The sequence below is a fragment of the Myotis lucifugus genome, unplaced genomic scaffold (genome assembly GCF_000147115.1).
Source record: "Myotis lucifugus unplaced genomic scaffold, Myoluc2.0 scaffold_325, whole genome shotgun sequence".
Lineage (NCBI taxonomy): Eukaryota > Metazoa > Chordata > Mammalia > Chiroptera > Vespertilionidae > Myotis > Myotis lucifugus.
This window is the reverse complement of record NW_005871373.1, coordinates 19,609-25,306: the sequence shown is the minus strand read 5'-3', so window position 1 is coordinate 25,306 and position 5,698 is coordinate 19,609.

Sequence of the window (5,698 nt, the reverse complement as noted above, 5' to 3'; positions counted from 1 at the left end):
CAGCCAGAAGCCGGACTCACAGCTGGCAAACGCAGAGCTAAGGACCTCTTGGCAGACATCCCCTGAGGGGTCCTGGACTGTGAGAGGGTGCAGGCCAGAATGAGGGAACCCCCCATCCCCAGTGCACGAATGTTGTGCACCGGGCCTCTAGTACATATATATTATAATATAACTCAGAGAGTATATATGTTATGTAGCTATATAGAACACTATTAAAACATACATGCATACACAACACACGTATATTACATACAACAGTTAGCAGAAATCACAAAACTACCTAAGGTCAGAGCTGGCTGTAAAAGGAAAGATTTAATACATTCATTAAAAAGGATTGCTCACTATTAAATAGTTTAGCTTGAATCTCTTCCCTTCGTAGCAACCTTTTCAGGGGATGCACAGGCAGAATATTACCTGAAAAAGCTGCTAGGAAGGAAAAGGCCATAGTTTGTTGTTTCAAAGTTGGTTACCCATTCCCTTCCTGTGTCTGTTTACTTCCCTTTGTCTTAAAGTTCAGGTGCCACTCACTCCTGCAAGGTGAGTAGGCCCAGTGTGAGCTCGAGTGCTTGCTGTTCAAATCTGCCCTCGATCCCAGCCCAACACAAACCCAAAACCTTGGCAGTCACCCAGCCTGTGCCTCGCAGGCTGCTGACTGCACACGGGACAGAGGATCCATGATTCTGGGCTCGGTGTCACACCAGGTTGCCATTCGCGATGTCTTCGTTTCAGCCATGAGATTTCAGGCTCATCCTGACTTCCTTTCTGGCTGGATTTCTGTTCCGGGGTGGGAAGCCTAAGGCCCCTTTTTGCTTTGACTACAGCCTGTGGAAACAGCTGGGAACAGTGACTGAGGTTTGGGTTGTAACTTTCTTTTCAGTTCAATGTGTCAAATTGATGGAAGCAATGGAATAAGCGGGCATTCTCTAATAAAGCAATGCTTTCCTCATGACAAACTCTTGTGGTCCTTTGCCAAGGCGGGCTCAGCTGTCATTTGCACATGCTGCTTTAGCCCCCTTTGCCTGCAGTTTTTCTTTCTTTCCCAAATGAACTGAAACAATAGTGCCTGAGGCCTTTGATTCAATCATTCTTAGGACTCCATGTGGTCATCATAAGCATAGGAGAGATGCCAATCGACTCAGAGGCTACATTCCTTCGATGGAAGATAATGTAGAAATCGAAGGAGAAAATTCTATGAAGTAGAAACTGACAGAGATGACTCCAAATATGCTTCTCACTTCCTTCCCAGAGGAGGTGTCCAGCTGTGGGTAACGTGAGGGTTCCTCCAGACATGAGAAGCGCTTTGCCATTCAAAAAAGGGTTTATATCTTCTGTGATCTCCTCCAGGAAGATTTGCTACGTGCTTACCCACCCACCAAGCGCAAATTTCTAGTGCAAAACCACCCGCACATTCTTGGTTATCTCCTTCAGTCTCACCAGTGCCCCAAGGAGGCCCGATGCCAGAGGTTCCTTTCCTCCTAGGGCAGTGATGGCGAACCTATGACACGCAAACTCATTTTTTTTGGTTGATTTTTCTTTGTTAAATGGCATTTAAATATATAAAATAAATATCAAAAATATAAGTCTTTGTTTTACTATGGTTGCAAATATAAAAAAAATTTCTATATGTGACATGGCACCAGAGTTAAGTTAGGGTTTTTCAAAATGCTGACACGCCGAGCTCAAAAGGTTCGCCATCACTGTCCTAGGGTATGTAGAGGGTATCTTGATAGATAAGAATGGAAAGACAGGCCACAGACTTCAGATTTTATTGGGTGAGACTATCAGGAGCTGTATAACTTTCAACCAGAAAAAGCGTGGCACAGTCGGCTTTAGGATGGGCAATCTACTGGCACTATTGGCAGTGTGTGACAGAGGTCCCCACTATGTCAACCATGATCAGCATCACGAAGGGATTTATTGTGATGTCATAAACCTAATAAAGTCCAATGTCATGTGCAGTATAGGAACCTTAGAGCACCTTCATCACTCTCCACCCAGCCTCTGTGCTGTATGTCATGCAATATGTTGTTATTTTGGCTTCAAATAATTATCTTTTAAAGATATTTAAATAATAAAAAATCTTATGGAATTGCTATTTCTGTTGCTTTTTATTCTTCTATGTAGGTTCAGATTTTTGTTTGCTATAATTTTCTCTTTGCCTGGAGGACTTCCTTTAACATTTTATATACTGTAGGTTGGCTGGTAAAGAATTCTTTCAGCCTTTGTATATCTGAAAACAACTTCATTTCCCCTTCATTTTCAAAAGATATTTTTTATGAATAAAGAATTGTAGATTGACAGTGTTTATTTCTTTTAGTGCTTTAAAGATATTGACCCAAAGTTTCCTACCTTGCATCATTTCTCGTAAGAAATCTGCTGTCATTCTTATCTTAGTTCCTCTGTTTTCTGGCAGCCTTTAAAGTTTTCTTTTTATCACAGATTCTAAAGCAGTTGATTATAAAGTGCCTTGGTGAAGTTTTCTTCATGCTTCTTGTGCTGGGAATTTGTTGCATTTCTTGGATCTGTGGGTTTATAATTTGCCTCATATTTGGGAAATTTTTGGCCTTATTTCTTCAAATATTTCTTCTAGCACCTCCCACTGCCTCGCTTCCCCTCCACACGCTTGGGAAACTATAATTACAGGTATATTTGGGTGCTTTAAGTTGTCACAATTCATCAATGCTCTGTTTATTTAATCCATTTTTCCTTGTTTCATTCTTGGATAGTTTCTCTTGCTAAGTCTTGATGTTTACTAATCTTTTCTTTTGCAATGTTGAATGCACCATTAATAATATCCAATGTGTGTGTGTGTGTGTGTGTGTGTGTGTGTGTGTGAGAGAGAGAGAGAGAGAGAGAGAGAGAGAGAGAGAGTTTTTAAATCTCAGACAAAATAGTTTTCATCTCTTAAGTGTGATTTGGATATTAAATCCCTTTCATGTCTCTACTAAACATGTCTGATCTTTAGCATTTGAACACATGAAATGTAATCATAATAACTGTTTTAACATCCTTGTTTAATAATTTCATGATCTGTGCTATTTCTGGGTCAGTTTTGATTGATTTTCTTCTCATTATGGGTTATGTTATCTTGCTTCTTTGCTCTCTTGGTAGTTTTTGATTAGATGGCAGACAATGTGAATTTTACATTGGTGGCTTAGACCTACTAGACATATTCAAAACACGCTTCCCAACCACAGCAAAATGTACATTCTTCTCAACTGCACATGTAATTTCTCCAAAGAACGTTAAAAAAATGACCAATAAACCCAACGTCAGTAGGGAATGTAAATCATAATATAATGAGATCTAATCACAAGGTCATGAAATTAAAAATCAATAAGAGAAAGAAATTTAGGAAGTTTAAGAATATGTGGAAATTAAGCAATATACTCCTAAATAACAAATGGATCAAAGAAGAAATTTAAAAAGAAGTCAGAAAACACTTTAAGATGAAAGAAAATAAAAACCCAACATGCCAAACCTATGAAATGCAACTAACACAGTACATAGAAGAAAATTTAGAGATGTAAATGACTGTATTTTCAAAGATCCCAAACAAATATCTTGTTTTTTCCACTTTCAGAAACTAGGAAAAGAAGAGAAAATAATCCAAATAAACAATGGGAACAGGATTTGAACAAACATTTCTCCAAAGAACGTTAAAAAAATGACCAATAAACCCAACATCAGTCAGTAGGGAATGTAAATCATAATATAATGAGAAACCCCCTCACAGCCACCAGAATAACTAAGATAAAAAACACATTATCTAGAGCCCTCGGGGTCTGGAATGAGGAACCTGGGTTAAACTTAGGCATGTTATCTAAATTACAGTTTTTGTTTTGGGTCTCCAGAACACTGAGTCAACAGGGACACGTTAACTGGAGCCCTCTGACCTTGGGATAATTGTGCTGTCCTTCCCAGGTAAAGGAAAATGTGCTTTCTAAGACCAGTATGACCACTACAAATGGGATTTTACATTACAATCAATAGGGTATTTAATCGAATGGGATGATTTATATAATTCAGAAAATCAAAATAACTTTTCTATTGTTAAACAAAGCAAATAAGTACAGAAGCCAAACAGCAGGGTTAGAGTTAAACTATAGTTTCTTCCTGAGATGACTGCTACCATACTTCAGAACTATGCTGAATTAACCGAGGCCAGTGTGGTCGGGATAGTTAGACCCACACCCAGTGGCCTGTCTGGCATTCTCCCAAGAACCAAAGATGGACTCTCTCACCTGCAGCGTTTCAGAGCATCTCCCAGTCGGCTCTATGACTGACTGAATTTCCATAACAGAATAAGAACGAGGACTGAGTTAGACTCACTGTCCCCAGGGACAGGAAATGGCAGCTTCCTCCCATTCTCAGCTCAGGGAAGTAATCCAGGTTCCTGTCAAGGAACCGAGGCCCATGGTTAATGAGAGCCTGGCAGAGCATAGGCTGGAGGACTTGTGTGGCAGGGCATGGGCCCTGGGAGCTGTGAAGGCCTTGCTGCCAGTGGATGCAGGCTCTGCCCAGGGCAGTTCCGGCCCCTCTCGGTGATCTCAGGTCCCGTCAGGCCCTTGCTGCTACTGATGACCACGTGTCAGTGACATGGGTGTGTACAGAACAGGACAGTGGAGCCCCCCTCAAAGAAGCTAAAGTCGGAGTCATGGAGAGCTCTGGCTCAGTGGTCCCACCTCTGCCCCCTCGGTGTCGCCGACAGGGACTGCCGGCTTCTGAGTAGGGAGATGTGGGTCAGGCACCCGCCACCTGGCCATTCACTCACATATTTTCTTCTTTTCCTCCTCTTTCTGTTCCTTCTTCAAATTTTCTTTCATTCCTTCTTGGATCTATAATTATCTTTGCCTCTGTGTCCCTATGTTGTACATTGCCTGCATACCATTTTAAGCTAATCCTTCAATTTAAGTGTTATTCCAGGAATTCCCCCTCCCCCACTTTGCTAGAAAAGACAACAGAAGAAAGTACTGATGGCGTCTTCTTAAAAATGATTGTCTTGAAGCCAAGAATGTGTTTTGGAATCAGAATCAAAGTACATTCTTTCCGTTTCAGGTTCACTGCCTGACTGATGAGCTAGAAACACTTTGGAGGCAGAGCAGCTCCCAGTTGCTCCTTGGAAACGGTGCCGCGGTATTCCAGGCACCTAGCCCGGCGCAGTGGCAGCCGCGGTGCCTGCCGGTGCCGGTGGTCCTGCTTTCCCTGTCCCACCTGTTCTGACAAAAGGACAGTCCTCCCCCTCCTCGCGAAGTCGCGGGGTCCAGTTCTCTCCAGAGATGCTTTCAATGGGGACACCCCAGTGATGTCTCCCCACCAGGGGATCTCCCCACCAGGAGATGTCTCCCAACCAAGGGGTGTCTCCCCACCAGGAGATGTCTCCCAACCAAGGGGTGTCTCCCCACCAGGAGATGTCTCCCCACCAGGGGGTGTCTCCCCACCAGGAGATGTCTCCTAACCAAGGTGTGTCTCCCCACCAGGAGATGTCTCCCAACCATGGGTGTCTCCCCACCAGGAGATGTCTCCCCACCAGGGGTGTCTCCCCACCACGAGATGTCTCCCCACCAGGAGATGACTCCCACCAGGCGGAGTCTCCTCACCAAGGGGGTGTCTCCCCTCCAGGAGATGTCTCCTATCAGGAGATGTCTCCCCAGCAGAGATGTCCCTCACAGGGGTGTCTCCCATCAGGGATGTCTCC